Source organism: Centroberyx gerrardi, chromosome 7, assembly GCF_048128805.1.
Source record: "Centroberyx gerrardi isolate f3 chromosome 7, fCenGer3.hap1.cur.20231027, whole genome shotgun sequence".
NCBI lineage: Eukaryota > Metazoa > Chordata > Actinopteri > Beryciformes > Berycidae > Centroberyx > Centroberyx gerrardi.
In genome coordinates this window covers 15,729,318-15,737,405 of record NC_136003.1, presented here as the reverse complement: position 1 = coordinate 15,737,405, position 8,088 = coordinate 15,729,318, and positions in this window count along the sequence as shown.

The window sequence follows — 8,088 nt, the reverse complement described above, 5'->3', positions numbered from 1 at the left end:
ATGTTGTTTAGGAGAGGAGCGGCAACACATGGAGCATGTGGGAGTTCAACAATAGCTTTCAAGTCATTTGAAATAGAGATTTCAAACCAGTTTCATCCTCATCTCTGATAACCATTCTCCAAATAAAGGAATTGCATTTACAAATCTTTACTTGACAATTTTTTTGCAAATATTTATATTTGCATTATTCAAATACCAATAGCTCTAAACGATCTAATGTGATCAAGAGGTATCCAACCAACTTAACTGCCATGTTGGATATCCTCCCAATTCTTTCAAAATTTCTAGTCATGTTGTTTTTTTAGACTTTGTGGTGTTAAAGAATTCAAAATGGATTAGATTATTGTGTTTACAAATTAGTCAAAAATGAAAACTGAAATGTTTTTGAGTATTCAACCTCTAACCCCTAACCCCACATACTGTATGTCTGTAAGGTCTCATGACGGAGCAGGTCAGAAGAAACCATGCGGTCCAAGGAACTGTCTGTAGAATTCAGACAGGACTGTGAGGAGGCACAGATCTGAGGAAGCTTATGAAAGGTTATGTGTTATTTCTTAAGTTGGGAGCTCACAGAATACATGAGGAAATGGAAAAAATATGGAACTACTCAGACTCTTCCTTCTCTTCAGCTGTAATTCAAAGCACCATGTCTGTCGGGCCCAACTCATCACCCATCTAACACCGTCCCAACCATGAGGCGGTGGTGGCAGAATCATGCTAGACTGAACTTCAGCAAATCTGCAACAAAGAATGGCTGGAAATCCCAAAATCCAGATGTGCCAAACCATTACAGATGTATCGAAAAAGACTGGAAGCTGTTATCACTGCCAAAGGTGCTTCTACACAGTATTGGGTTGAATACTTGTTTTAAGATATTTCTGCATTTCATTTTCGAGAAATTTGCAAACATTTCTAAAAACATGTTTCAACTTTATTACTGGGTATTGTGTAGATTATTGACAGAAAATCTTGATCTTTTTTGAGTTCAGGCTGCAGCAATGCCAAGATTTTTTTTTTCTGTTCCAATAAATACTATTTTCGGTGAAAGTTTTTCAATGCCAATGTTTTTTTTTTAGTTCAATATTTGTTTTCAATGCCAATGTCCTGCTTTTTAATGCCATTTTTCAGAACAGTCACAGCTCTGGGTCCATAATAATCACCCCTAGGTTTTGCCATCATGATTGTGTCAATGTAGAGCTTTATGTATCCCCAGTTTGCAAAGAGCGTCGCTCTCCAATACACACTGAAAGGGCCAAAGCAATCTGCAACAGTTGAACCTAAAAAGCGATTGCACGGCAGGTGGGAAATTTGAAGTGTCAACACCAAGGCACTGGCATCTACACTTTATCATGATATAAATTCTATAACTTGGTAGTATAAGTCTCTGAAAATTTTAAATTTATAAAAAAAACAAAAAGGCACATTCATGCAGACGTACCTATCTAGATAATTATAATGTCCAGAAAGTCGGCCTCAGGAAAAACTGCATTATTCTCCCTTTTTTCTTTTGCAGTGCAGGGACCAGAAATCTCATAAAAAACAGCTGTGCTGGTCCTCTGTTGCTGGTCCCAAAATCTAACTAAGCTGAAGATGTGCACGTCTGACGCCTCCAGTATGTTTCTGACTTCAGAGAAGGCATCTCTGGTAGAACATCTGTTTTAGAAAAAAGCCCAGTAATAATAGACCAAGTGGCACAAACGTTCTCCTTCCCACGCCTCATTCCACATTCGATTGTTTTGGCGGAATCAGACACATCATTGAAATATGGCATGTGACGTTGGGCAGAGGGCGTTGGCCTGTGAACACCTCCACACCACTTCTCTCACACAGGCCCAGCACAGCAACCTCTCTGAGTTCTCTGTTTTCAGACTGTACAACCGCATCATTAGGGGAGACCGGGGATGGTTAACAGCACCATTTCCACCAATCAGGGATAAGATAGAGTCACATGATCACTACTGTACACATCCACTTCCTTCCTGATCATACATGTGCAGTTTCATAGCTGTGTAAGCAAAGCTGCAGATTTTACAGCCAAAAAACTGATTTTGAGGTAAGTAATTTTTTGAACCAAGTTTTGATTGGCACTGATATTGTTGAAGTAAAAATGATAGAACTTGTATTAGATATAAAATGTGAGGCATTCCATCCATGCTAATCTCAAACCACCGTTCTACAACAGCTAGAAATATAATGGCTGACGGGTGGGGATAGTTGTAACACTTGAAAAAAGTGTTACTGTGACTCATTTATTAAACAGTTATGTGATGGAACACCACATTTCAAGTCAATAAAGTTTGAATTGACTGAAGATTTAAGTTTAATTAACTGAGATTTCAGTTAATTTTGTTAAAAAGACAACCCATACATGCATGCACAGTTAAGAGATGTTAAAATGGTTTAGTTCAAATGGATCAGTGTAGTCAAAGACACACACCCACACCCACACACACACACACACACACACACACAGTGACTGACAGTCATGTTGTTCTTTAATGTCATTTCTTCATTAGAGCTGTTCCAATGCAAATTGTATAGTATGGGCTCAATTCTTGCTTGTTACAACTTCCCCCGGTATTGGGGTAGGTTGTAACAATGGAACTCCTTGTATTTGACATCAATTCATGAAGTCTGTGATATTATAATAGAGGTTAAAGTGATTGCTATTTGTAGCAGACAAATGTGGGCACTTTGTGTCAAAATTTGAGAGATCTAACACCAAAACTGTCAGAGTTATAGGGACTGAGACAAAATGTGGTACAATCATCCCCGGTCTCCCCTACATAATACAAAAGAGCACTGTTTCCTTCACCATCCATCGTTCCACATTCCAGTGGTTTGACTGATGTAGCCAAAATGACAGTGTGGACTGACGCCCCCCTATGTGCTTGAGCTCGTGCATGACAGGAGAGGGGTGGGGGGGCTGGCCTGCGGAGTTAGGGTGGTGACTTGATGATAGATAAATGTAGAATACACTTCCTCATTTGGAGAATATTTTTTCCACCACTAATTGGCGTTGGCAACTAGAGATTTGCATATAAGATCCATTAAGACAACATTATGCGATGCATTGTCAAGATTACAACATTGATGGATGAGTTTCATTATAAAATTACCCTGAACAGCTTGATTAACAGCTGATAAAAGTGAGTTTAGGGTTTCATCCCTTCCTTTAATATGAATGGCAAACAATGTGGGACACAACACCTTAACACAAGAATGATTGGAACCAACTCGTTAAGAAGGCATTTAACTGTACACATGCCTCAGGTGCACTTAAAGGACCGTACTGGTTTTATTGCATATTTTAGCCCATTTACAACACTGCACACACTTAACATTGCTACCAACCATTTTCCAAAGCATGCCATACTTCTTTTGATGTTTGAATGCATCCAAGCAGCCATTTGTTTCCATTAATTTTGTTACAGTATGAAAATTAACCTGCAGATACTTGAAACAAAGATAGGTAATCTTTTCTTCTCTTCTCTCTGTGTGTGTTCAGAAAATTCTGCTTCTCAGTGCTCAGAATTAAACACAGCATAACACAGGTCCTTTCATAGACTTAAAACAAGAGAGTATTCTTTCTTTTGTACTCTGTTTCATCATGCAATAGCTCACAGGAATCACCATAATGTATTTCCAATTTGTGTATGATAAATCTACCATTCTTCTGTCAAATCAAATAATGTGGAGCATTTTTAAAATCTGAACATAAATAGACATCTCTTTGATTTGCTGTAAATATCTCTCTCAGAGCCTAGTGTATGTACACAAACCTACCTCACCTAATGCCTTTGGAGCATTTACATGGCTCATCCTGTTATTTCCATATAATGCAATGTACAGCCATCCAGATGCTATGAGGAAGTGATTAGCTACAATAGAACCACAAATGATGCAGGCAGATGGGCCAGTCAGTAACAAGACCAAGCATCCAAATCAGACCAATCGTAATTTGTAAGGATAGCTGGATGTGTGAAGAAGTTTTGAGTCAGACATCCTGTGCATCCTCCGCCGAACATCAACTTCTGGGTGAGCGAGGAAAGGAGGAGATAACGGAATAGAACAGGATGATTTCTGGAGCTTTGGGATGCATCCGGTGCCAAGATGAATCATCCCTCCACGTTTCGTCAAAATCAGACATGGATCAAAAAAATGAAGATGTTTTTACAGTTGGGCACTTGTTGAAACCAGGAAAACAGAAAACCTGAACCTTCACTGGTCATTTTTCTTCTTTTCTGTGATGTGTGATAGTTGCAGCAAGTGTCATGCAGCAGGGAAAATTTGTCTTTTTTTCTTTTTGTGTGCTGATGCCACCGACTATGCTAGTGTTACCTCATGGAGCAACAAAGCTGCTCTCTCTGTATTGTGACATTTCTGCGTAAACAGGCTTTTATCACCTCTGGCCATCACTCAGAGAAAGGTATTAAATGTTGTGGCGTCTAACAGAGAAGCCCACTGCATCCATATTTTTTGATCAGTTAAAGATATCCTCTAAGTGAAGGCCTACACTTGTCTTGTGCTTAGAAAGGAATATCTTGAGCTGTTGTCATTTATTTAAGAGTGTTTCCAATGTGAAAACATCATTTTGGTTTATTTGCAGCTGTAGGATATTTAATTGTCCACTCCTTTGACAGAGTAGCTATCCTTGACTTTGAGCATATGCCACTTAAAATTGCTTTGCATCAAGTGGAGATGCAGGTGCCAATAGAAATTCACAGCAGGGGGAGTGAGAGCACGATGTGGAAGTTCAATCAGTTGGCACGAAAAGATGTTCTGCCAGTCAGATGTTATGTTTGGACGTTATCTGTGCACAGGGAAAACCAGGTAGAGTGACTGAGTCGATGTTTGAGAATAGAGACAAGCTGATATCTGCCCTGCGCCTGTCCCAAACAAAGTGTGTGTTAATGCACATCTGCCTTGGTGCAATTCAGACTCTGTGCTCTTGTGTTTATATGACAATATTAAGATGGGCATGTAGGCTATTTCCTCATTCCTCAAACACACTCTGTTCATTTGCTCTGCGCATCTGTCTGACTCTCCCTTTCCCTTCCTCTCCATGTCTGAAACACAACAAACATGCACACATACACCCACACACACACACACACACACACAACCTTGCCCACACGCTGCCCTGAGCTCTGATATAAAAACCATAAAAGATCATCCATTACACTATATGACTTTTTTTTTCATCTTCAAAGACTTTATTGCCTCCAAATCTCTCAGATAGCCTCTGCATGAAGTCCTCACTGTAAACTTAGTTGCCATTGAAACGCGGCTGTGTGTATGTCAGATGTAATTGGCTGCATTTACATGCCCACAACATACTGATTAAGCCATATACATGTTTCAACTTAATACAGTATGTGTGCAGCAGCTGATAATGTAATAACTGCTGCATAATGTAGCTTGTGCAAAATGTGCTAAAATGTCAGATTGTGACATCGACAGATAATGTAACATCTTCAGACTGATATTGTAATATATTATGTAATGTAATGCAATACATTGTTACATTAACTTGAAATTATTATACTATGATAGGTGAACCTTTTTTATTACAATATCAGTCTGAAGATGTTATGCAGCAATTTATCACATTAACAGTTTTTTATTATTATGATTTTATTATAAGTTATTACATTATCTAGTTATTACCATAGAGTTTTATATTATGTAATATTATTATCTTTTTTATCTTTATTATTATCTGTTATAATACCAAAGAGTTTCTCTGCATCCTGCTGAACTGCAGCCAATCCAAAAATTAAACCTCTTCTCTTGAACAAGCCGAACAAGCAGAATTTCAGAAGTATGACAAAATGGATTTTAAAGAAAAGTCATCTACTGTATGTCTACAAATTAATGAAATCTGGGTATAAATGAGAGCACGATGGAAACGATTGGTCTCCTCTATCTCACTCCAGTAGCATTGTTAGATCTAGTGTTTCTCCACATTAAAAGTAAATGAGAGGAAGACGAGATTTTATTTAGGATATTGCTTCCCTCTTGGAAGATACGGAAGATACTGTTGATGCTTGAGTGTGTGTGTGCGTGCGTGTGCGTGTGTGTGTGTGTGTATGTGTGTGTGCATGTGCGACGGGGGGTGGGAGGTGGGGCTGAGGACTTTTCTCAGGAAGAAACGAGTGCCATCGGGCAATTGACTGAAGACTGACGTATGAGAACTGCACAGACTTGCACCTGAGAACGAAAAATATCTACATCAAAGGTTACTGCAGACTTCTCACCACACGTTTTGACTGGAACTCAGCTGCAGTGGAAATTGCTATGATGCAGCTATAAGCACGATAAGAGTGTTTTCAGACAAAATTACCAGAAACAAGACGTTTTCATTTGATTTTTTTGGACTCCTCTGTTGTGAAAACGACTGTAGATGCTCTGCAGTTTACCTTCCATTAGTAGTTAGAGACTACCGTGCAAATGGAAGGTCCCGGGTTCAATCCCTCATGTTCGCCCAGCAGAAGTGAATCCCTATCTGCTCTGTTGTCCCTGAACTCTGAGATCACCGTGGAGGGCAGTAGACAGAAAGATGAATTCCCCCCTTGTAAATCAGTAGTGTCACAGAAAAAACAGGTCGTTGTGTAATTCTCGGAATGAAGCTCACCGCAAATTAAGCGAATGGTTGAACCGGGTGTGGCGTCCTTTCACTTCCTCGAGAGGGAATGCAGTTCAAGCAGTTTTCTGCCGTCTACTGTCCTCAGATAAATCAATCTGTGCAGTAAAGGCTCAATGTCCCTTTCCTTTTGTGCCATGAGTGCATATATTTGTCGAACGGGTGGCCCCATTGTGAATCAAATCCCTCACCTTAGCGTGATCAGTGCCATGCTCCACACAAGGAACTACACAAGACCTCTGACAGTTCTCAGGAGTCCCCATCATGATGGAAATGGCTGCAGGAGACATCAGGTGACTGATCAATCGACAACAACAGCAGGTATGGCCATAGACCCTGGCAGTATCCGCCTTTACAGACTCTGAGCGCTCGAGTGCCTTCTAGGCTAATTGAAAAAGGGTGCAGAGGAGGCAAGCAGAAAGGGGTCCCTCCTTCCTTACAGCTGCTGGAGCGAAAATGGGCCCTGATCCCTTCAAAACCCTCATAGCTCCCCTCTCGGTTCTCACTATTAACATTTTGGACATTTTATATGGAGATGGTGGTGACATATACCTCATTGGAGAATGTTATATTCTTTACAAGGCAGTTGTAAAGCCTTTCAAGGCAATATGGGGGATCAGTTAGGTTCAGGGGACAGCAAGAACAGCCTCTTCAGACAATGGGCCTTAAACATTCATCATTTAAAAAAAAGTATTGATTAAAAACAGATTGATGGGAGACTGTTGAGGGTGGATGTAGATGGAAATCGGGTCAGAAAGGCCACCTGTTGGCCCTGCAAGGACTTCAGTCTGGTTATGTGGGCTGGGGAAGTTACGTCCTTTTCACAGCATATTCTGATGGCAACTTCTGATGGCCATTTTTCTGTGCATTTTTTATAAAAATGGACAACTAGTAATGCATATATCCTATTCTACATGCCACAACACTTATATAGCCATTGTCGACTTAATGTGAATATGATGTACATTGCTCATTACTTATATTGCTGTAAATTCACATTCTTGCTTCTGCAGTTTTCTTCCTTGTTATATTCTGCTATTTTCACAATAATAATAATAATAATAACTTAGATTTATATAGCGCCTTTCAAGAGACCGGGGGGCGAGGGCATGGAGGGATAATGGTTCCAACTATGTCATACTGTATACATACTGATATTTTTACATTTTATTACATTTTGTTTATACATACTTGTATATGTAGTGCATATTTCTAAAGTAGTATTCCATATTTGAATAAGCAACTATATAACAACTGTAACTGCTGAAACACCTAACCAAACATGTCAGTAATCCATACTCCTTCCCCATATTTCCCACCAACATAGTCTTTTTAATGTGTTTAAATTGACACAGCATACATATTTGCATATATACATATTTGTACAACGCCACAGCTGTTTTATTACCTTCACCAAGGAGATTATGTTTTTGCCTGTTGGT